This window comes from Rhinoderma darwinii, chromosome 13 (assembly GCF_050947455.1).
Source record: "Rhinoderma darwinii isolate aRhiDar2 chromosome 13, aRhiDar2.hap1, whole genome shotgun sequence".
NCBI classification, from domain to species: Eukaryota; Metazoa; Chordata; class Amphibia; order Anura; family Rhinodermatidae; genus Rhinoderma; species Rhinoderma darwinii.
Window position 1 is genome coordinate 778,447 of NC_134699.1, and position 26,766 is coordinate 805,212.

Below are 26,766 nucleotides of genomic sequence, written 5' to 3' on the forward strand. Positions count from 1 at the left end.
TTGGTTAAAATCATTAGAGGATTACTGCAAAACTTATTCATGATGTCAATGGAGGTCCTGTCTATATTTGAACAAGTTGGTGAAGCTCCTTGCACTGCTCAGTATATTGACACAATAAGGGAGTGTCCCAGATCCCCTTTGACCTTGATCTAGTGAACTCTATTGGCCCCACCCCATGGTGCTGAATCGGAGCCACAACCTAGCTGCAGAAAAAACTGGGAGGGAACATGGGATGCACCTCCCCTCCTCTGTGACTCCTCTTCCTCTGCAACAAGAATATAACAGACATACCTTCTATTTGCATAATTTCCCATGGTGCATTGCTTAAAACTCTCCCTAAGTTAAATAAATGTCCCACTGAAGGTATTCCTGTTAGAGTGCCCTGATTAAGGGATTAAGGGATTCTATTGGTTCCCTAAGCAAGTGATGTAAATGCATTATTAGAAGTAGAAATGTTACAAGTTATAGAACAATGGAAATAAATGTGAAATGACTGGATTATTGCTCACCTAGAAGATGTACCAAAAATACCCCGAGGTACTGAGTCTGGGCTGTAATCCGGCTACAGAAAAAACTGTGAGGGAGATCCACCTCCCCTCCTATGTAACGCCTTTTCCTGCTCTGTAACAAGAATATGACAGATATACCTTCTGCTCTTCAGATTTGCATAATTTCCCATGGTGCATTGCTTAAAACTCTCCCTAAATGAAATAAATGTCCCACTGAAAGTATTCCTGTTAGAGTGCTCTGACTATATTATAGAGTGTATTGTACTGCACTTGTGAAGCCCTTGCGGGCTGGAGTCTCACTCACTGGTTGAGGTTCTGAGCTGCTACTATGTGTGGTGGCCCGAGGCCTTCTGGTATGAGAGGATTCGGCCAAGCTTAAGGGATTCTATTGGTTCTCTAAGCATGTGATGTAAATGCTTTAGGAGATGTTTGGCTACAAGTTCTAGAATAATAGAAGTACATAGAATGATGCTCACCTACCAAATGTACCAAAAATAATTTTTTTTTTTATTTTAAATAAATTTTTCAGCAAAATAATTTAATTTTTTTCTAAATAACATTTTTGGCAAAATATTTTTTTTTAAATAAAATTTTCAGCCTGGGCGTGTCCTGGGAGCACCTGCGCCTCACCCGCCAGGAACCACGCTAGCATACCAGATTTCAACGTTTTACCTCCGTTTAATTTATTCTTTTTGAAACTCAGTAAACTTAGGGAGAATTTCAGCAATGCATTCTGGGAAATTATGCAAATTGTGCACATTTCTATTGGTGGAAATGTAAATTATTCAAAATGGCTGCCATGTAGGCGGTCCATGTCGCAAGGGAATGCAATTCAGGACCTAGAGCATGGGCTTCATCTCTCTATATGGCCTGTGATGCACAGCTCGCCCCGGTGTCCCCGCTGACCATCAGGAAATATCTCAACCCGGTCACTGGCTGGTAAAGGGAGTATACACGGCTGCTTACTGACAGGGGTTACCTAAAGGGGAACTTCATTTTTATGAAATGACTGTCAATAGACAAAGGGAATGTGTCACAAATTATTATTATTATTTTTTTTAAGTAAGTTACTTATTTTTATTATATAATTAAAAAATTTTTGCTACATTTTTTTTCTTACACACGGTGGGAAGTATTAAAAATTAAATAATAATTTGACATGTTTTCCTATGTTGGCCACCAGAGGGAGCATTTCCCAGAATTACAGCAAGGTGAATAAGGGAAAGCAACCTGACTCACAGCTGCCGTAAATGTGGGAGGGAATCTCACCCCGCCTCCTACAAGCCAGGAAAAGGTGTCTTCAAATTGCTAAGTAGTGTCCGGCTGCCATTTTGGGAGTGATTTTAACAATGCAGCTGGCAGAATCTCTAGGACACACCAAAAGGCTAAGGCCTCATGCACACGACCGTAAAAACTCCCGTTATTACGGGTCGTAATTACGACCCGTAATAACGGGCTCATAGACTGCTATTGGCCATGGGTACCTTCCCGTTTTCTTACGGGAAGGTGCACGTGCCGTTGAAAAAGATAGAACATGTCCTATTTCAGGCACGGACAGCCCATAGAAGTCTATGGAGCTCCCGTAATGACGGGTGGCTACATGTGTGCACCCGTCATTACGGCAGCGTTGCTAGGCGACGTCGGTAAATAGTCACTGTCCAGGGTGCTGAAAGAGTTAACTGATCGGCAGTAACTCTTTCAGCACCCTGGACAGTGAATTCCGATCAGAATATACAGCAACCTGTAAAAAAAAAAAAAAAAGATGTTCATACTTACAGAGAACTTCCTGCTTCTTCCTCCAGTCCGGTCTCCCGGCCGTTGCCTTGGTGACGCGTCCCCCTCGACATCCGGCCCGACACCCCTGGATGACGTTTCAGCCCATGTGACAGCTGCAGCCAATCACAGGCCAATCACAGGCTGCAGCGGTCACATGGACTGCCGCGTCATCCAGGGATGTCGGGCTGGATGTCAGGAGAGGGACGCGTCACCAAGACAACGGCCGGGTAAGTATGAATTTCTTTTACTTTTACCTCGGAAGGGGCTGCCCCTTTTCTCTATCCTGCACTGATAGAGAGAAGGGGCTGCCGATTAGTGCAGTGCAATTTTGCATCGAAAACGTGCCCGTAAATACGGGTGGAATACTGGTGACACCGGAACCGTATTTACGCGCACCGGTCCGTAAATACTGGTGCAAAACGGGTCGAATACGTGTGACACCGGACCCGTATTTACGCCAGTATTTACGGGTGGGAAAAAATACGGTCGTGTGCATGAGGCCTAAGAATGATAAAAGTCAAGAGGGAAGCCCCTGTGGTGACGCCCTGTGCGGCAATAACTGCATCTAAACGTCTACGGGATTTGTTGAATTACGGTCAGGACTTTCACTTGGCCATTCCAAAACATTATTTGAACTTTGTTGCGACGTCACGATTAATTCTGCATTTTATCAGCAATAGTGAGGAACGTGACACGGCAACAGTGAGGAACGTGACGCCGCAACAGTGAGGAACGTGACACGGCAACAGTGAGGAACGTGACGCCGCAACAGTGAGGAACGTGACGCCGCAACAGTGAGGAACGTGACGCCGCAACAGTGAGGAACGTGACGCCGCAACAGTGAGGAACGTGACGCCGCAACCGTGAGGATCGTAAAAAACTTGGCTACAGATTTTCAGTGTTTAGTAACATATCCCAAAGTACAGCCACGTTCTGACCCACACAGGAGTCTTTATCGAGCATACGAAAACAGTGGACCATGTGGGTATAAATATGGCCAATCAATGTGGACATAATATTCCCTCCCCAGACGTGTTAAATATCACAAACTAAGTATCATAACAATTAGTATATAAAAAGCAAAGTGCCTTAAAACTTACAGTGATGTATCGTCTGGAAGCCGGGACGGAGCCCAACCAGCCCTACCACATCCGTGTCAGCGTCTCATAGTGAGCGCACTACCTGCAATGTATTACTGCGCTTGCGTCGTTTCGACGATCATGGGAGAGACGACTACGGAGATATGGGACCATATTAATAAGCATAACAGTACGATTCAGGAAAATATTATTGATGGACACACCACCTATGTTTTTACACACACACACACACAGTGGCGGATCCCCATATGGGCGTTTCGGGCGGTCGCCCGGGGCCCAAGGCTTGCAGGGGGGCCCATAGCTTCCCACACCGCACACAAGTGAAACAAAACTCTCCAGGGCTGCTGCTGCTGCCGGCCGCATTCTAGAGGCGGGGGGAATGTGCAGGGGGAGTCAATTGCGGCCAGGGAACAGGGGCACAGCACATCAGCTGTAGAGAGCAGACTGTCAGAGATTGTGATGGGCAGGTGCTGGAGTCTCCCTGACAGTCTGCTCCTCTGTGCTGCTGTGCACTCTCCCTCCTGTCTAAACCTCCAGCAGCTGCCTGATAACGGCAAAACTGAAACTAGAGGGTGAAGGACCTGTGGTGACGTCACAGTCACATGATTAAGGTCCTGGAGACTGCCAGAGACAAGCACCGCAGAGGAAGAGACTGGTAAGTGTGTGTGTGTTAGTTAATGTAAGTCTATATAGTGTGTGCTGTGTATATAGTGTGTGCTGTGTATATAGTGTGTGCTGTGTATATAGTGTCTATAATGTAAGTCTATGTAGTGTGTGTGTGTGTCATAATGTAAGTCTATATAGTGTGTGCTGTGTATATAGTGTGTGCTGTGTATATAGTGTGTGCTGTGTATATAGTGTCTATAATGTAAGTCTATGTAGTGTGTGTGTGTGTGTGTGTGTCATAATGTAAGTCTATATAGTGTGTGCTGTGTATATAGTGTGTGCTGTGTATATAGTGTGTGCTGTGTATATAGTGTCTATAATGTAAGTCTATGTAGTGTGTGTGTGTGTGTGTGTGTGTGTCATAATGTAAGTCTATATAGTGTGTGCTGTGTATATAGTGTATATAGTGTGTGCTGTGTATATAGTGTGTGCTGTGTATATAGTGTCTATAATGTAAGTCTATGTAGTGTGTGTGTGTGTGTGTGTGTCATAATGTAAGTCTATATAGTGTGTGCTGTGTATATAGTGTGTGCTGTGTATATAGTGTCTATAATGTAAGTCTATGTAGTGTGTGTGTGTGTGTGTGTGTCATAATGTAAGTCTATATAGTGTGTGCTGTGTATATAGTGTGTGCTGTGTCTATAATGTAAGTCTATGTAGTGTGTGCTGTGTATATAGTGTGTGCTGTGTATATAGTGTCTATAATGTAAGTCTATGTAGTGTGTGTGTGTTTATGTGTGTCATAATGTAAGTCTATATAGTGTGTGCTGTGTATATAGTGTGTGCTGTGTATATAGTGTGTGCTGTGTATATAGTGTCTATAATGTAAGTCTATGTAGTGTGTGTGTGTATATGTGTGTCATAATGTAAGTCTATATAGTGTGTGCTGTGTATATAGTGTGTGCTGTGTATATAGTGTGTGCTGTGTTTATAGTGTCTATAATGTAAGTCTATATAGTGTGTGTGGTTTGAATATATAGTGTTTGGTGTTAGTGTGAATTGTATATAGGGTGTTTAATCTCACATTTTTTGTGTGCAAAATAATTTCCCACCCATAGAGCCCTCTGCAGTAAGTCAGATGCTCAGAACCCCCCCCCTGCAGTATAATCTCCCCCATGGAGCCCTCAGTAGTTATTATTCTGCAGGGGGGGGGGGGGGTCAGAGCGTTTGATTGACTGTTCAGGGTTCTATAGGGGAATAACTCCTCCCCCCCCCCCCCCCAAGAGCAATAAGGGCGGATTTACATGAACGTGTAATTTGTCCGTGCAACGCGCGTGCTTTTCATGCGCGTCGCACGGACCTATGCAAGTATATGGGGCAGTGCAGACTGTCAGTGATTTTTGCGCAGCGTGAGTCTGCTGCGTAAAACTGACGACATGTCCTATATTTCTGCGTTTTTTGCGCATCACGCACCCATTGAAGTCAATGGGTGCGTGAAAATCACGCATGCCACACGGAGGCACCTCCGTGGGACGTGCGTGATTTGCTCAACAGCAGTATAACTATGATTGCAAACAGAAAAGCACCAGGTGCTACAAACATGCAAACAGAGTGTCATAATGATGGCGGGTGCGCGAAAGGCACGCAGCCGCGCATCATATGGTGATGACACACGGAGCTGTTAAGTGCCTTTTGCGCTCGCAAAACGCCGCATTTTTTGTGTGCGCAAAACGCACACGCTCGTGTAAATCCGCCCTAAGTGTCAGACACTTAGACCCTCCCATAGGGCACTCAGCAGTCAGTCAGATGCACTGGGGAGGGGTGTCTGACTGCTTAAAGGGTAACTAACGAAACTTTTTAAAAAAAAATACATGTCATAGTGACATGTCAAATGTTCTAATCGGTGGGGGTCCGGGCACTGAGACCCCACCAATCGCTGAAACAAAGTGGCAGAAGCGCTCAGGTGAGTGAGGAGCCACTTTGTTTCTGATCGTCTTTCCTCTGATAGCCGAGCATGCGGTCTATGGGCACAACAGAAAGTCTATGAGTCCGTACACCGCGACGAGGAAAGACAATCAGAAATGAAGTGGAACAGCGCTCACCCGGGCACTCCTGCTGCTTTGTTTTAGTGATCGGTGGTGGTCTCAATGCTGGGACCCCCATCAATCAAAACTTCTGACATATCACTCTCACTATGACACGCCAAATGTTTTTTAAAAGTTTAGTTACCTCTTGGGGACTGAATTTATTGGGTTGAGTTAATGTATGGGCCTGGGTCTTAATTTGCTTAGTGGTCTGGGGTATAAGACAATTTATGGTGTTTATGTCTGAATTTTTATGTTGCTATAGACGCTGAAAATGGCTACAGAATCAAGGGGAAAAGATTTCTCATCAGGAAACTGCAGTCATCAGGAGAAGTCGCCATAGCGGTCTGTGTCAGATGGAGAAGAAAAGAGAACGACCTATCAGTGAAGACATCACCTGTGAGTCATTGCATTTATAGATCTGTCACCTCTCCTGACATGTCTGTTATCGGAAATCCTTGTATTCCACATAAAGTCTTTGTGTACCCAGGACTAATAGACAAATGCGTGTTACCATTCCCCTTGTCAGGAGGATGTGTCCCTACACAGTGTGATACTGTCAGCGATGGTTGAAGACTGTCAGTGTGTAGGGACACAGCCCTTTGACAAGGGGAATCGTAGCACTCATTTGTCAGTGCTCACACAGAAAGGTGGTGTTTAATATAGACATGACGTGGCAGGGCGGTGGTGGACAAGGGGGCCCAAGCTTGTGGAACAGCCCAGGGCCCATGGTTTACTTAATCCGCCACTGCACACACACACACACACACACACACACACACACACACACACACACACACACACACACACACACACACACACACACACACACACACACGTCCTTATAAATGAACTTTTTGATATTCTGTCAGTAATTCAATTCATAAAGTCTCTCACATATTCTATAGATTCATCACACACAGAGGGATCTCATATTCTATAGATTCATCACACACAGAGGGATCTCATATTCTATAGATTCATCACACACAGAGGGATCTCATATATTCTATAGATTCATCACACACAGAGGGATCTCATATATTCTATAGATTCATCACACACAGAGGGATCTCATATATTCTATAGATTCATCACACACAGAGGGATCTCATATATTCTATAGATTCATCACACACACAGAGGGATCTCATATATTCTATAGATTCATCACACACAGAGGGATCTCATATTCTATAGATTCATCACACACAGAGGGATCTCATATTCTATAGATTCATCACACACAGAGGGATCTCATATATTCTATAGATTCATCACACACAGAGGGATCTCATATATTCTATAGATTCATCACACACAGAGGGATCTCATATATTCTATAGATTCATCACACACAGAGGGATCTCATATATTCTATAGATTCATCACACACAGAGGGATCTATGTCTAGCATTTTTTCTTGTAATGTTGATGATTATGGGAACAGTTACTGAAAACCCAAAATTTAGCGTCTCAGAAAGTTAGAACATTACATAAGCCCAATTTCAAAAATGATTTTTAATACAGAAATGTCGTCTTACTGAGAAGTCCGTCCAGTATCCGCCTCCATGCCACGCCGCATTGTTGCAGTAATTCATGCAGAGTCGGAGCCCCGGCCAAGTATTGGGGGCAATCAGTCTGTGGCACTGCTGAGGTGTTATCAATGCGGCGTGGCATGGAGGCGATCAGGCTCTGGTATTGCTGAGGGGTTATGGAAGCTCAGATTGTATGATATCGGCCTTCAGCTTGTCTGCATTGTTGGGTCTGGTGTCTCTCATCTTCCTCTTGACAATACCCTGTAGATTCTCTATGGGGTTTAGGTCAGGCGAGTTTGCTGGTCAATCAAGTGCAGTGATACTGTGGTTATTACACCAGGTATTGGTACTTTTGACAGTGTCTGAGTCCGCGCAGCGTCTAGCAGGACATTTCCCAGCACTTCATGCTTCCCTCTGCTGACACGCCTTATGGAGACGCTGATTTCATTTTCCAGCAGGACTTGGCACCTGCCCACACTGCCAATAGTACCAATACCTGGTGTAATAACCGCAGAATCACTGCACCTGATTGGCCAGCAAACTCCCCCGACCTAAACCCCATAGAGAATCTATAGGGTTTTGTCAAGAGGAAGATGAGACCCTAGACCCAGCAATGCAGACAAGCTGAAGGCCAATATCATACAACCCGGGCTTCCACAACACCTCAGCAGTGCCACAGGCTGATCGCCTCCATGCCACGCCGCATTAATGACAACTCAGCAGTGCCACAGGCTCATCGCCTCCATGCCATATTAATGACACGTCAGCAGTGCCACAGGCTGATCGCCTCCATGCCACGCCACAGTAATAACCCCTCAGCAGTGCCACAGGCTGATCGCCTCCATGCCACGCCGCATTAATGACAACTCAGCAGTGCCACAGGCTGATCGCCTCCATGCCACGCCGCATTGAGAACACCTCAGCAGTGCCACAGGCTCATCGCCTCCATGCCATATTAATGACACCTCAGCAGTGCCACAGGCTGATCGCCTCCATGCCACGCCGCAGTAATAACCCCTCAGCAGTGCCACAGGCTGATCGCCTCCATGCCACGCCGCATTAATGACAACTCAGCAGTGCCAAAGGCTGATCGCCTCCATGCCACGCCGCATTGATAACACCTCAGCAGTGCCATAGGCTGATCGCCTCCATGCCACGCCACATTGATAACTCTTCAGCAATACCACAGGCTGATCGGCTCCATGCCACGCTGCATTAATAATACCTTTACAGTGCCACAGGCTGATCGCCTCCATGCCACGCTGCATTGATAACACCTCAGCAGTGCCACAGGCTGATCGCCTCCATGCCACACCACATTGATAACACCTCAGCAGTGCCACAGGCTGATCACCCCCATGTCATGCCGCATTGATAACACCTTAGCAGCGCCACAGGCTGATCACCTCCATGCCACGCCGCATTAATGACAACTCAGCAGCGCCACAGGCTGATCGGCTCCATGCCACGCCGCATTGATAACACCTCAGCAGTGCCACAGGCTCATCGCCTCCATGCCATATTAATGACACCTCAGCAGTGCCACAGGCTGATCGCCTCCATGCCACGCCGCAGTAATAACCCCTCAGCAGTGCCACAGGCTGATCGCCTCCATGCCATGCCGCATTAATGACAACTCAGCAGTGCCACAGGCTGATCGCCTCCATGTCATGCCGCATTGATAACACCTCAGCAGTGCCACAGGCTGGTCGCCTCCATGCCACACCACATTGATAACACCTCAGCAGTGCCACAGGCTGATCGCCCCCATGCCACGCCGCAGTAATAACCCCTCAGCAGTGCCACAGGCTGATCGCCTCCATGCCACGCCGCATTAATGACAACTCAGCAGTGCCACAGGCTGATCGCCTCCATGCCATGCCGCATTGATAACACCTCAGCAGTGCCACAGGCTGATCGCCTCCATGCCACGCCACATTGATAACTCTTCAGCAATACCACAGGCTGATCGGCTCCATGCCACGCTGCATTAATAATACCTTTACAGTGCCACAGGCTGATCGCCTCCATGCCACGCTGCATTGATAACACCTCAGCAGTGCCACAGGCTGATCGCCTCCATGCCACACCACATTGATAACACCTCAGCAGTGCCACAGGCTGGTCGCCTCCATGCCACACCACATTGATAACACCTCAGCAGTGCCATAGGCTGATCGCCCCCATGCCACGCCGCAGTAATAACCCCTCAGCAGTGCCACAGGCTGATCGCCTCCATGCGACGCCGCATTAATGACAACTCAGCAGTGCCACAGGCTGATCGCCTCCATGCCACGCCGCATTGATAACACCTCAGCAGTGCCACAGGCTGATCGCCTCCATGCCACGCCATATTGAGAACTCTTCAGCAATACCACAGGCTGATCGGCTCCATGCCACGCTGCATTAATAATACCTTTACAGTGCCACAGGCTGATCGCCTCCATGCCACGCTGCATTGATAACACCTCAGCAGTGCCACAGGCTGATCGCCTCCATGCCACACCACATTGATAACACCTCAGCAGTGCCACAGGCTGATCGCCCCCATGCCACGCCGCAGTAATAACCCCTCAGCAGTGCCACAGGCTGATCGCCTCCATGCCACGCCGCATTAATGACAACTCAGCAGTGCCACAGGCTGATCGCCTCCATGCCATGCCGCATTGATAACACCTCAGCAGTGCCACAGGCTGATCGCCTCCATGCCACGTCGCATTGTTGCAGTAATTCATGCAGAGTCGGAGCCCCGGCCAAGTATTGGGGGCAGATACTGGACGGACTTCTCAGTAAGACGACATTTCTGTATTAAAAATCATTTTTGAAATTGGGCTTATATAATATTCTCATTTTCTGAGACACAAAATTTGGGGTTTTCAGTAACTGTTCCCATAATCATCAACATTACAAGAAAAAATGCTGGAAATAGATCCCTCTGTGTGTGATGAACCTATAGAATATATGAGATCCCTCTGTGTGTGATGAATCTATAGAATATATGAGATCCCTCTGTGTGTGATGAACCTATAGAATATATGAGATCCCTCTGTGTGTGATGAATCTATAGAATATATGTGATCCCTCTGTGTGTGATGAACCTATAGAATATATGAGATCCCTCTGTGTGTGATGAATCTATAGAATATATGAGATCCCTCTGTGTGTGATGAACCTATAGAATATATGAGATCCCTCTGTGTGTGATGAATCTATAGAATATATGAGATCCCTCTGCGTGTGATGAATCTATAGAATATATGAGATCCCTCTGTGTGTGATGAATCTATAGAATATATGAGACACTTTATGAATTGAATTACTGACATAAATGAACTTTTTGATGGTCTTCTAATTCATTGAGAAGGACCTGTGTGTTATATAGAGAGAGGCGATTGTCCTGTATATACATGGGGGCTGCTGGGGGTTATATGACTTCTCTTTGTGAGATCTGCTGCACTGATAAAAAGGATGATGGGATTTCTGCACAAGGAAATGTTAGGGATATTCCCCGCTTCCTTGTGCCGAGATCTCCCACCTGGGATATACAAGGTGCCTGTAGACCAGTCGTGCCCGCGGTTCACCTGGGTAACATCACTGTCACGGGGGTCAGGTGCTGCAGTACAATACACGAGGCTCCCTCACACTTTTCAGCTATTGCTGCTTCTTATTCTATTGTAGAATTAATCTGTACAATTTGCAGTTTCCACCTTCTCCACCAGAGGGAGACACAGACCAGAGGAACTGTCCCGCTCACTGCCTTATGCAGCTGCCTGTTGGTCACGTCCTAAAATATAATCCTGTAATCTATAGTCACCTCCAAATAGTACAGATGCCAAAGAGGAACATTTTAGATGCGACACATGGTTAATATTTGCCTCACAGTGCCCCATTACAAAAACCGATATGTATCTTACAGGATGGCATTTATAATGCACTGTGCTCTCCTGCATTGCATTGTTGGAGATGTAGCTTTCTTTCTACTTCAGTGTACAGTGTTTTAGGAAAGTTCATCTGTTAGGTATTTGTCAGAACTGTCCCAGTCTCCAAATGACAGTCAGCAGAATCGGGACTGGAGTATAAGACATGATATAACAGCAGAATAGTGGCTGCAGCTCTGGATGTGACTGGAGTATAAGACATGATGTAACTCACGATCAGTACAGCGCAGTGTTATATTATTGGCCGTACATGTCTGGAGATAATATCCAGGTTTAGGCCCCATGCACACGACCGTAGTTTTCATCAGTAATTACAGATGATATTGCGGATCCATTCATTCCTATAAGCCGTGGACACGTTACAGTATATTTACCGATTGTGTCTGGGCCGTATAAATGACCAGCAAAATATAGAACATGTCTTATTCTTGTCCGGCACAGACTCGCCCATAGAAGTCTATGGGCGCTTCCACAATTGCGGACACCTACGGATGTGCATCCATATTTGCAGTTCCGTATTTGCGTACAGTAAAAACCCTTAGGCCTCATGCACACGACAGTGATTTCCACGGTCCATGCATTGGCCGGGAGCCCAGAAAAAAATAGGACAAGTCATTATACGTTCCAGGTTTATTGAAATCAATGTGTGCACGGCCCGTGAATTGCGACCCACGATTGCTGGCACAACCTCCCACATTTTTCGGGCCGTGCTCCCATACAAAGTATGCCTCACAACATCTGCCACACAACATCTGCCACCACTGCCACACAACATCTGCCACCACTGCCACACAACATCTACCACCACTGCCGCACAACATCTGCCACCACTGCCACACATCTGCCACCACTGCCACACATCTGCCACCACTGCCACACATCTGCCACCACTGCCACACAACATCTGCCACCACTGCCACACAACATCTACCACCACTGCCACACATCTACTACCACTGTGAGGGTATGTGCAAACGCTAGCTGGCTTTTACGGCTGAAATGACAGACTGTTTTCAGGAGAAAACAGCTGCCTCGTTTCAGCTGTAAAAGCTCCTCCTCGTATTATGCGAGGCGTCTGACGCCTGTAATCTTGAGCTGCTCTTCATTGAGTTCAATGAAGAACGGCTCAAATTACGTTGCAAAGAAGTGTCCCGCATATGATGTATATAAGTGTCCCGCATATAATGTATATAAGTGTCCCGCATATCATGTATATAAGTGTCCCGCATGTAATGTATATAAGTGTCCCGCATGTAATGTATATAAGTGTCCCGCATGTAATGTATATAAGTGTCCCGCATGTAATGTATATAAGTGTCCCGCATGTAATGTATATAAGTGTCCCGCATATAATGTATATAAGTGTCCCGCATATAATGTATATAAGTGTCCCGCATGTAATGTATATAAGTGTCCCGCATGTAATGTATATAAGTGTCCCGAATGTAATGTATATAAGTGTCCCGCATGTAATGTATATAAGTGTCCCGCATGTAATGTATATAAGTGTCCCGCATGTAATGTATATAAGTGTCCCGCATGTAATGTATATAAGTGTCCCGCATGTAATGTATATAAGTGTCCGGCAAGTAATGTATATAAGTGTCCGGCATGTAATGTATATAAGTGTCCCGCATATAATGTATATAAGTGTCCCGCATATAATGTATATAAGTGTCCCGCATATAATGTATATAAGTGTCCCGCATATAATGTATATAAGTGTCCCGCATATAATGTATATAAGTGTCCCGCATGTAATGTATATAAGCGTCCCGCATGTAATGTATATAAGCGTCCCGCATATAATGTATATGAGTGTCCCGCATATAATGTATATTAGTGTCCCGCATATAATGTATATAAGTGTCCCGCATATAATGTATAGAAGTGTCCCGCATATAATGTATATAAGTGTCCCGCATATAATGTATATAAGTGTCCCGCATATAATGTATATAAGTGTCCCGCATATAATGTATAGAAGCGTCCCGCATATAATGTATATAAGCGTCCCGCATATAATGTATATAAGCGTCCCGCATATAATGTATATAAGCGTCCGGCATATAATGTATATAAGTGTCCGGCATATAATGTATATAAGTGTCCGGCATATAATGTATATGTGTCCCGCATATAATATATATAAGTGTCCGGCATATAATGTATATGTGTCCCGCATATAATGTATATAAGTGTCCGGCATATAATGTATATGTGTCCCGCATATAATGTATAGAAGCGTCCCGCATATAATGTATAGAAGCGTCCCGCATATAATGTATAGAAGCGTCCCGCATATAATGTATAGAAGCGTCCCGCATATAATGTATAGAAGCGTCCCGCATATAATGTATAGAAGCGTCCCGCATATAATGTATAGAAGCGTCCCGCATATAATGTATAGAAGCGTCCCGCATATAATGTATATAAGCGTCCGGCATATGATGTATATAAGCGTCCCGCATATAATGTATATAAGTGCCCCGCATATAATGTATAGAAGTGTCCCGCATATAATGTATATAAGTGTCCCGCATATAATGTATATAAGTGTCCCGCATATAATGTATAGAAGTGTCCCGCATATAATGTATAGAAGTGTCCCGCATATAATGTATATAAGTGTCCTGCATATAATGTATATAAGTGTCCCGCATATAATGTATAGAAGTGTCCCGCATATAATGTATATAAGTGTCCAGCATATAATGTATATAAGTGTCCCGCATATAATGTATATAAGTGTCCCGCATATAATGTATATAAGTGTCCCGCATATAATGTATAGAAGTGTCCCGCATATAATGTATAGAAGTGTCCCGCATATAATGTATAGAAGTGTCCCGCATATAATGTATACAAGTGTCCCGCATATAATGTATACAAGTGTCCCGCATATAATGTATACAAGTGCCCCGCATATAATGTATATGTGTCCCGCATATAATGTATACAAGTGCCCCGCATATAATGTATATAAGCGTCCGGCATATAATTTATATAAGCGTCCGGCATATCATGTATATAAGCGTCCCGCATATAATGTATATAAGCGTCCCGCATATCATGTATATAAGCGTCCCGCATATAATGTATATAAGCGTCCCGCATATAATGTATATAAGCGTCCCGCATATAATGTATAGAAGCGTCCCGCATATAATGTATAGAAGCGTCCCGCATATAATGTATACAAGTGTCCCGCATATAATGTATACAAGTGTCCCGCATATAATGTATACAAGTGCCCCGCATATAATGTATACAAGTGCCCCGCATATAATGTATATGTGTCCCGCATATAATGTATACAAGCGCCCCGCATATAATGTATATAAGCGTCCGGCATATAATGTATATAAGCGTCCGGCATATCATGTATATAAGCGTCCCGCATATCATGTATATAAGCGTCCCGCATATCATGTATATAAGCGTCCCGCATATCATGTATATAAGCGTCCCGCATATCATGTATATAAGCGTCCCGCATATCATGTATAGAAGCGTCCCGCATATAATGTATAGAAGCGTCCCGCATATAATGTATAGAAGCGTCCCGCATATAATGTATAGAAGCGTCCCGCATATAATGTATAGAAGCGTCCCGCATATAATGTATAGAAGCGTCCCGCATATAATGTATATAAGTGTCCGGCATATAATGTATATAAGTGTCCCGCATATAATGTATATAAGTGTCCCGCATATAATGTATATAAGTGTCCCGCATATAATGTATATAAGTGTCCCGCATATAATGTATATAAGTGTCCCGCATATAATGTATATAAGTGTCCTGCATATAATGTATATAAGTGTCCTGCATATAATGTATATAAGTGTCCTGCATATAATGTATATAAGAGTCCCGCATATAATGTATACAAGTGTCCTGCATATAATGTATAGAAGCGTCCCGCATATAATGTATAGAAGCGTCCCGCATATAATGTATATAAGTGTCCGGCATATAATGTATATAAGTGTCCCGCATATAATGTATAGAAGTGTCCCGCATATAATGTATATAAGTGTCCCGCATATAATGTATATAAGTGTCCCGCATATAATGTATATAAGTGTCCCGCATATAATGTATATAAGTGTCCTGCATATAATGTATATAAGTGTCCTGCATATAATGTATATAAGTGTCCTGCATATAATGTATATAAGAGTCCCGCATATAATGTATACAAGTGTCCTGCATATAATGTATATAAGTGTCCTGCATATAATGTATATAAGTGTCCTGCACTTCTTTTGACGAGGCTGTAATTTTACGCGTCGTTGTTTGACAGCTGTCAAACGACGACACGTAAATGACAGGTTGTCGGCACAATACGTCGGCAAACCCATTCAAATGAATGGGCAGATGTTTGCCGACATATTGTAGCCCTATTTTCAGGCGTAAAACGAGGCATAATACGCCTCGTTTACGTCAGAAAATAGGTCGTGTGAACCCAGCCTGAAGGTGAAAAATATTGTTTACTGTGACAAACAATAATTAGAAGAAAACCAGAAAACTACAATGTGCAGAAGTCTTCACACCCCCGGACAATCAGCACTTTGTGGAGTCTCCTTTCCTTGTATCCTGACCGTTCTCTAGTCCCTGCCCCCGCTGCAGACTCTTACAGAACAGGTGGATTGATACTGACGTCATGTGACAGATCATGTGACACTTTGATTGCACACATGGCGACCGTATTCATGTAATTATAGGCCTAGGCGGTTTGACCGGATCTTATTCAGCGGGTGAATAAACACTCACATCTTTACAGTTTTTAGTTTTTTTTCTTTTTAACAAGGTTTTTTTTTTCATTCCACTGTAATAATTTGGATTATTTGTCAGGTCCGTTACACAAAATCTAATGTTAAATCCACTTTAATTCCAGGTTGTAATGCAACAGAACAGGAAAAACGCCAAGGGGGTGAATACTTTGTGAATGCAGCGTACATAAGAGCTGCTGGAGAATGGGACGTGTGATTATCCATTAGGCGTCGTTCACATCTGCGCCAGGGTCCCGATCCAGCGGAGCTTTCTGTCGGAACGAGACCCTGACTGACACAAACTGAAACCATAGGTTCCCATCACCATGGTGACGGATCCGGTGCTACAGGTTTCCGTTTGTCTCCGTTGTGCAGGGGTTCCGGCGTTTTGATGGAATCAATATCGCAATCGACTACGGTATTTTAGCACCGGATCCGACACCATTGAAATCAATGGTGATGGAAACGGAAACCTCTGGTCCAACTGATGGAGCCGACGCACATGTGAAGGAAGCCTTACTTGGAGTGTCAGTGTGATGAGGTGAGGGAGCCCCGTACCCCTGGGACACCACACGATCAGGACGATTTCTCTGCTTTGTGGTGAGATGCGAGTTGTGTACCTGCAGCGACGATACATTGTGCCCCCCCCCCCCCATATTTAGGTGATGTTCTGGTCATGGGACTCCGGGGTGACTCCTGTCCACCATTGATTGAATTCTAAGGGTATGTGCACACACACTAATTACATCCGTAATTGACGGACGTATTTCGGCCGCAAGTCCCGGACCGAACACAGTGCAGGGAGCCGGGCTCCTAACATCATAGTTATGTACGACGCTAGGAGTCCCTGCCTCGCTGCAGGACAACTGTCCCGTACTGAAAACATGATTACAGTACAGGACAGTAGTTCCACGCAGAGGCCGGGACTCCTAGCGTCGTACATAACTATGATGCTAGGAGCCCGGCTCCCTGCACTGTGTTCGGTCCGGGACTTGCGGCCGAAATACGTCCGTCAATTACGGACGTAATTAGTGTGTGTGCACATAGCCTAATACCCTCATCCGCTACATAAAGATCTGCAGCAGCTGAGGTATATTGCAATGCTCTGCAGCCCTCAATGTGTCTATTGTGATGCTCTGCAGCAACTAAGGTGTGTATTATGATGTTCTGCAGCAGCTGTGGTGTATAGTGATGTTCTGCAGCAGCTGTGGTGTGCATTATGATGTTCTGCAGCAGCTGTGGTGTGTATTATGATGTTCTGCAGCAGCTGATAAATGTCTCTGGTGCCTCCAATCTCCTCCTAAGAATCTGCTGCGCTCTGGTGTTAACCCTTTAGTTGATGCTATGGTCATTCCAGTGCCGATGACGCCCGGGATACCGATCCTGTGCTCGGGGTCACAGGCCCTGGAGGCGACAGCAAGTTTTGCAGCTTCCCAGGCTGTCACTCACCACCTGACCCGAATAACAACCCAGTGATGGACGCTTCACCTCTGCCACTCAGGTCATTACTGTTTGCCGGCCCCATAAGTGACGGGTGGGGGAGGGTCTCACATCTACCCAGGTCAGGGCCGACACCCGATGTACCGCCTATGAGCCGCCCGCATCTCCCAGGGTCTCATTAGTCTCTGTAATTGTTACAATGTGTTTCCTCAATAATATACAGCGCTATGGAAGCTGCCGGCGCCATCCACATAATAATGGCCGCAGCGTCAGGCCCCACGCACACGACCGTAGTTTTCATCCGTAATTGTGGATCCTCTCATTACTATGAGCCACGGACATCTCTCAGTATATTTACAGATCTGTCCGGGCCGCAAAATATACAACATGTCCTATTCCTGTCCATAATTGTGGCATGGACTCGCCCATAGAAGTCTACAGGGGCTTCTGTAGTTGCGGAAGCGTTACTATGCGACGCCATTGCTTTACCCAAGATTCGGCCGTTTTTTTTGCGGATCCGTAAATATGGATGAACTACAGACCGTATTTGCGGACAGCGTGCTGTATATGTGGATGACTTGCGGACAGCGTGCTGTATATGTGGATGACTTGCGGACTGCGCGCTGTATATGTGGATGACTTGCGGACAGCGTGCTGTATATGTGGATGACTTGCGGACAGCGTGCTGTATATGTGGATGACTTGCGGACAGCGTGCTGTATATGTAGAGGACTTGCGGACAGCGTGCTGTATATGTGGATGACTTGCGGACAGCGCGCTGTATATGTGGATGACTTGCGGACTGCGCGCTGTATATGTGGATGACTTGCGGACAGCGTGCTGTATATGTGGATGACTTGCGGACAGCGTGCTGTATATGTGGATGACTTGCGGACAGCGTGCTGTATATGTGGATGACTTGCGGACAGCGTGCTGTATATGTGGATGACTTGCGGACAGCGTGCTGTATATGTGGATGACTTGCGGACAGCGTGCTGTATATGTGGTTGACTTGCGGACAGCGCGCTGTATATGTGGATGACTTGCGGACAGCGCGCTGTATATGTGGATGACTTGCGGACTGCGTGCTGTATATGTGGTTGAATTGCAGACAGCGCGCTGTATATGTGGATGACTTGCGGACAGCGTGCTGTATATGTGGATGACTTGCGGACAGCGTGCTGTATATGTGGATGACTTGCGGACAGCGTGCTGTATATGTGGATGACGTGCGGACAGCGTGCTGTATATGTGGATGACTTGCGGACAGCGCGCTGTATATGTAGATGACTTGCGGACAGTGTGCTGTATATGTGGATGACTTGCGGACAGCGCGCTGTATATGTGGATGACTTGCAGACAGCGTGCTGTATATGTAGAGGACTTGCGGACAGCGCGCTGTATATGTGGATGACTTGCGGACAGCGCGCTGTATATGTGGATGACTTGCGGACTGCGCGCTGTATATGTGGTTGACTTGCAGACAGCGTGCTGTATATGTAGAGGACTTGCGGACAGCGTGCTGTATATGTGGATGACTTGCGGACTGCGCGCTGTATATGTGGTTGACTTGCAGACAGCGTGCTGTATATGTGGATGACTTGCGGACAGCGTGCTGTATATGTGGATGACTTGCGGACAGCGTGCTGTATATGTAGATGACTTGCGGACAGTGTGCTGTATATGTAGATGACTTGCGGACAGTGTGCTGTATATGTGGATGACTTGCGGACAGCGTGCTGTATATGTAGATGACTTGCGGACAGCGTGCTGTATATGTAGATGACTTGCGGACAGTGTGCTGTATATGTGGATGACTTGCGGACAGTGTGCTGTATATGTAGATGACTTGCGGACAGTGTGCTGTATATGTGGATGACTTGCGGACTGCGCGCTGTATATGTGGATGACTTGCGGACAGTGTGCTGTATATGTGGATGACTTGCGGACAGCGCGCTGTATATGTGGATGACTTGCAGACAGCGCGCTGTATATGTGGATGACTTGCAGACAGCGCGCTGTATATGTGGATGACTTGCGGACAGCGCGCTGTATATGTGGATGACTTGCGGACAGCGTGCTGTATATGTGGATGACTTGCGGACAGCGCGCTGTATATGTGGATGACTTGCGGACAGTGTGCTGTATATGTGGATGACTTGCAGACAGCGTGCTGTATATGTGGATGACTTGCGGACAGTGTGCTGTATATGTGGATGACTTGCAGACAGTGTGCTGTATATGTGGATGACTTGCGGACAGTGTGCTGTATATGTGGATGACTTGCAGACAGCGTGCTGTATATGTGGATGACTTGCGGACAGTGTGCTGTATATGTGGATGACTTGCGGACAGTGTGCTGTATATGTGGATGACTTGCAGACAGCGTGCTGTATATGTGGATGACTTGCGGACTGCGTGCTGTATATGTGGTTGACTTGCGGACAGTTGTTTGCATGAGGCCCAATCCATGGAAAATGAAGTTATAAAACCTTTCTAATACGTTTAACCCCTTCCCGCCGCAGCCCTTTTTCAGATTTTCATTTTCGTTTTTTCCTCCCCACATTCCAGAAGCGATAACGTCTTCATTTTTCCGTCGATAGTCCTATGAGGGCTGATTTTTGCGGGACGAGTTGTAGTTTTTCGTAGCACCATTTATTTTGCTGTATAATGTACTAGGAAACGGGGAAAAATTATTTTTTGTGCGCCGGTTTTACGGAATTCACTGTGCAATTAAAACAACATATAACGTTTATTCTGCGGGTCAATAAGATTACGGCGATACCAAATTTGTATAGTTTTTTCTATATTTTACTACTTTTATAAGTAAAAACCTAAGGCCTCATGCCCACGACTGTAGTGTTTTTCTGGTCCGCAAATTCCAGGACCGTGTTCCGTGAAATGTCCTCCGCAGTTCATCCGTATGTAATCCGCAAAATGCGGATTCAAAAAAAAAAGCCTAGGTAAAACAGGATGACGACAGAACTCATTCCCGCTCGTCGCCTAGCAACACTTCCGCAAATCCGCAAACTGCGGTTGACACACGGAGGTGTACCCGCATTTTCCACGGGCCCATTGACTTCTATTGGCATGTCCGCATCGAATTTGCGGGCCGTAATAAGACATGTCCTGAGTTTGTGCGGCACGGATTTGCGGACATGCGGGGACCCGTGAAAACACGGATAGAAATGAATGGGTCCGCAATTCTCCCGTGGATTTTCGGGGGAATTGCGGACGGAAAAACACGTTCGTGTGCATGGGGCCTAAGTGTAAAAAAGAAAATTTATTTTGAGTTGCCAAATTCTGAGAGCCATTCCAGCAACGGATACGAAATCTCGTTTACCTCGTAATCTCGCGAGATTTCGTATCCGTTGCTCTGGAATCTCACAGAAAAGAGTCAGAAGTGTCAGGATTGTGAGTACACGTCACGTCCAGGCTGGATTTCATGTGTATTCATTATCAGGACACTGGATTAAGGTTAATCAAGCAGAATCGCTGTGTATGTGGCTGCAGATCATGTTCTAGTAAGAACGCGATTCTGCTGTCTAAATGAATGGAGAGAAGTGTATGACGCTGATTGGTCACTGATTGGTCAGCGTCGTAAACTCCTCTGTACAACGCCGACTTGGTCGAAAGTAAAAATACGCCAACTTGGGCATTAAGAAAGCTCATTAGCATAAACCAGAATCGCTCCTAACGTTGTGAAAAAAGATCGTTTTTTTAAATAAAAAGCATTACTGTCACCGACATTACAGCGCCGATCTCCTTATGTAGGTGACAGAGCCTCTTTAAGGGTATGTTCACTCGGCAGCGTCCATTACGGCTGATATCACGGAGCTGTTTTCAGTAGAAAACAGCTCCTGAATTTCAGACGTAATGGCATGTGCAGGCGTTTTTCGCAGCGTCCATTACGGACGTAATTGGAGCTGTTTTTCTATGGAGTCAATGGAAAACGGCTCCAATTACGTCACAAGAAGTGACAGGCAGTTCTTTGATGCGGGCATCTTTTGACAGCGGCGCGTAAAAAAAATGACCGTCGGCACAGAACATCGTAAAGCCCATTCAAAAGAATAGGCAGATGTGTGCCGACGCTTTGGAGCCGTATTTTTGGATGTAATTCGAGGTTAAAACGCCCAAATTACGTCCGTAAATAGGGCGTGTGAACCCAGCCTTACAGACGCGGCGATACAAATGATGTTTATTTATTTGTTTGTTTACTATGCTCTAGGGGGAAAATGGGAAATGGGTTTTTTTTTACATAAAAAAAACAACTTTATTTTACTAATTTTTACTTTTTTTTATTAGTACCTCCTCGGGGACTTCAACCAGCGATCGTCAGATCACTTGCACGATATACTGCAATAATAATGTAATACTAGCGGAGGCAGCGCTTAATAGGAGCACAAAGATGGCAGACCTGGGGGCATTCATTAGGCCCAGGCAGCCATAGCAACCATCGCCACTACGCAATTGCGTTGCGGGGGGCGCGATGAGCTGTTAGAGGGGACCGCCCCCCTCTTTCTAACGATTTAAATGCTGCAGTGACTATTGACCGCGGCATTTAACGAGTTGCTCGAGCGCAATCCCGCTCGTTACTCTGAAGTGTCGGCTGTAACAAACAGCCGTCACCGGCATCGTATGGAGCGGGTTCACTCCATGAGCCCGTTCCATACTTCCCCCTACCCGACTTTGGCGTATGGATACGTCAAATGTCGGGAAGGTGTTAAATTCCTCACTATTTTCAAGATCACTGCTTGCAGTCAGGAGTAAGAACATTCTTGTTTTCATCCTGAGGCCTTACACACAGTCCCAACCTAGTCCAGCCCACACAACTGAGGATTCGCTACAATTGGAAGATATTCCAGTGGGAGGTAAACAACCTGAGGGATAGGTTTACGGCTCCATTCACACGAGCGGATCAGAATCACGCGCATGGACGTGTGTGAATGTGGTCCGCGTGTGTTGCGCCATGCATCAGTGTGCTCTGTGAGGGGCGTGCATTGTGCACACACTCGCAAAGCACATTTTTTTTTTAATCAATTTAATTGATGCGCAAATCACGCACCGCACACTGACGTGCGTCCGTGGTTTTCACGCAGCCATTGACTATAATTGGCGCGCAGGTGCGTGATAACGCACCAATGTAGGACATGCAGTGACTTTGACGTTGCGGACTCTCACTGCATGAAAACTCCTGCATGTGTGAACGGCCCCACTGAAATCAAAGGGTCCGTGTGCTGCGCGAGGTTTCCAACGTTATTCACACTCATGTGAATGGGCCCTTACCTGCACTAATACATTGTAACAAACTATCAGGACGGGAGAGATCTGTGCTGCTGCTGTGTTTACTTAAGATGTTTGTCTAGACTGGATACAGAGTAACAAACCCTCAGATGTACAGTGGAGGAAATAAGTATTTGACCCCTTGCTGATTTTGTAAGTTTGGCCGCTGTCAAAGACATGAACAGTCTAGAATTTTTAGGCTAGGTTAATTTTACCAGTGAGAGATAGATTATATAAAAAAAACCTGAAAATCACATAGTCAAGATTATATATATTTATTTGCATTGTGCACAGAGAAATAAGTATGTGACCCCCGACCAACCATTAAGAGTTCAGCCTCCTCCAGACCAGTTAGGCCTCATTCACACGGCAGGGTTTCCCGTTCATAAATCGGCCGGCACCCGGCTGCATTAGGAATAATAGACCCCTAATGGGGCTGTTCACACGACCGATTTTTTGACGGCCGGAAAAACCGGGCGTCAAAAAATAGGACATGCTCTATCTTCGCCCGGGTACCCGGCTCCCATAGAAGTCCATGGGGCCGGGTAATACACGGCCATCACCGGGATGTGTCCCGAGTGACGGCCGGGTTTTCCGGAGCTTGCGCTCTATCTCCTCCTCCTCACAACGCAGAGTGCATGTGAGGAGGAGGAGTTGATGCCATTCTGACGAATGGCATCGCTGTACACTGTGTGGTAGGGCCGGGGTGTACAGCAGATGGAAGGGAGCGCTGCGCTGGCTCCCGTCCCCTGCTTGAAAAGCACCCTGGCCCGGCGACACCTTCGATGGCGCCGCTAGCAGCTGCTGCTGCGGCTGCTACTACTGCAGCGACGCCACTATAGCAGAGCAGGGAGGTATCTCCCCGCTCTGCTATGTGCTAGCCGCACTTTAGCTCCTTGAAGGAGCGGAATCCCCGTGTTTTCGGGGATTCCGCTCCTGGACAGAGCGCTTGATGTCTCTGTCCATATCTGGGCAGTGACATCAGGGGAAACTCCTGAAGCGGAATCCCCGAACACATGGGGATTCCCCTTCAGGAGTTGCCGCTGATGTTACTGTCCGGATCTGCCCGGCCCGGCACGGATGCAAAACTTAATGCAAACCGGCCGGGCAAAATGGCACGACCCGGTCGTGTGAATCCCGCCTTACACGCTCCAAATCAACTTGGTGCCTGCATTATAGACAGCTCTTACATGGTCACCTGTATAACAGACTCCTGTCCACAGACTCAATGATCAGTCTGACTCTAACCTCTACAACATGGGCAAGACCAAAGAGCTTTCTAAGGATGTCAGGACAAGATCATAGACCTGCACAAGGCTGGAATGGGCTACAAAACCATAAGTAAGACGCTGGGTGAGAAGGAGACAACTGTTGGTGCAATAGTAAGAAAATGGAAGACATACAAAATGACTGTCAATCGACATCGATCTGGGGCTCCATGCAAAATCTCACCTCGTGGGGTATCCTTGATCCTGAGGAAGGTGAGAGCTCAGCCGAAAACTACACGGGGGGAACTTGTTAATGATCTCAAGGCAGCTGGGACCACAGTCACCAAGAAAACCATTGGTAACACATTACGCCGTAATGGATTAAAATCCTGCAGTGCCCGCAAGGTCCCCCTGCTCAAGAAGGCACATGTACAGGCCCGTCTGAAGTTTGCAAATGAACATCTGGATGATTGTGAGAGTGATTGGGAGAAGGTGCTGTGGTCAGATGAGACTAAAATTGAGCTCTTTGGCATTAACTCAACTTGCCCTTTTTCTAGGAAGAGAAATGCTGCCTATGACCCAAAGAACACCGTCCCCACTGTCAAGCATGGAGGTGGAAACATTATGTTTTGGGGGTGTTTCTCTTCTAAGGGCACAGGACTACTTCACCACATCAATGGGAGAATGGATGGAGCCATGTACCGTCAAATCCTGAGTGACAACCTCCTTCCCTCCACCAGGACATTAAAAATGGCTCGTGGCTGGGTCTTCCAGCACGACAATGACCCGAAACATACAGCCAAGGCAACAAAGGAGTGGCTCAAAAAGAAGCACATTAAGGTCATGGAGTGGCCTAGACAGTCTCCAGACCTTAATCCCATCGAAAACTTATGGAGGGAGCTGAAGATCCGAGTTGCCAAGCGACAGCCTCGAAATCTTAATGATTTACAGATGATCTGCAAAGAGGAGTGGGCCAAAATTCCATCTAACATGTGTGCCAACCTCATCATCAACTACAAAAAACGTCTGACTGCTGTGCTTGCCAACAAGGGTTTTGCCACCAATTATTAAGTCTTGTTTGCCAAAGGGATCAAATACTTATTTCTCTGTGCACAATGCAAATAAATATATATAATTTTGACAATGTGATTTTCTGTTTTTTTTTTAATATAATCTATCTCTCACTGGTAAAATTAACCTAGCCTAAAAATTCTAGACCGTTCATGTCTTTGACAGTGGGCAAACTTACAAAATCAGCAAGGGATCAAATACTTATTTCCTCCACTGTACATCTGAGGGTTTGTTACTCTGTATGCAGTCTAGACAAACAACTTAAGTAAACACAGCTGCAGCACAGAGCAGGACTAGGTCAGGAGGGGTTATAACACTTTACATCTAAACCATGATTTCTTTAATTGACCACAAGCAGAGATCTTGAAAATGGTGGGAGATTAAACACACGGCTGACTCATGTTATTGGGTTTAAATTGTGAAATTTTTCTTCTCTCTCCAAAACAGAAATCAGGAGAGATGTGGACGTGGTCAAGTTGTAAAGATTTTTTTGACATTTATCAAATGGTTAAAAATGGCGCAAAAGTCGCGCTGCTCAGAGCAGGATTAGTAAGACGTTTAGGCGGCGTTCACATCACATATTTGACTTACATCCCCAGAACCTCTTTATAGAAGCCCATAACGTCTCAGTATCATCGGTCACCCTCAGAACGTATAGAATTATTTACTGGACCTGCGGGGTGGGATCGGGAGGTCTTCTGCGCCATTCCTTACCATTTATTGACACTTTTTGGCCTCGGTCTGGCAGTGGAGCCGATGGACACGTTCAGCGCGCAGGTCACGAGCTTCCCAACGCACACGATAAACGTAAAGGAAAAGCGTGACGTGAACAAGGCCCCAGTCAGACAGCAGATTTATGAAACGAACACCACAGCCCCATCAATCAGCTGACCGGCGGGGGTGCCAGGAGTCTGACCCCCACCAATCCGATATTAATTACTTACCCTAAGAATAGGCCATCAATAAAAAAAAAAATGTCTGGACAGCCCCTTTAAAGGGGAATATTCAGTTTTCAGCAAATTAATTGTCTTTTTTGTATAATTAAAATTTTCCAATATATTTTCTGTATTAATTCCTCACTGTTTTTAAGACCTCTGCTTGTTGTCATTCAGTAGGAACATTCATTGGTTACTTCCAGTGAATAAAATTCAGTTTATGGTCATGTGATGGACACACAGGTGCACGGCTCGTTATAGGATCATGTGATGGACACACAGGTGCACGGCTCGTTATAGGATCATGTGATGGACACACAGGTGCACGGCTCGTTACAGGGACATGTGTAGGACACACAGGTGCACGGCTCGTTACAGGATCATGTGTAGGACACACAGGCGAACGGCTCGTTACAGGGTCATGTGGACACAGGTGCACGGCTAGTTACAAGAACATGTGATGGATACACAGGCGAACGGCTCGTTACAGGGTCATGTG

The 26,766-nt window shown here is 45.9% G+C and overlaps 1 long non-coding RNA gene across 1 annotated transcript in view; it reads left to right on the forward strand.

The window, feature by feature from the left end:
- Nucleotides 1-4,007: 4,007 nt before the first annotated feature.
- LOC142666215 (uncharacterized) overlaps nucleotides 4,008-26,766 on the forward strand; it is a 93,891-nt gene continuing 71,132 nt past the window's right edge. Inside the window, exons 1-2 of the long non-coding RNA XR_012851651.1 lie at nucleotides 4,008-4,040; nucleotides 6,341-6,474. This is a non-coding gene — a long non-coding RNA (uncharacterized LOC142666215). The remainder of the gene's footprint in view (nucleotides 4,041-6,340; nucleotides 6,475-26,766) is intronic.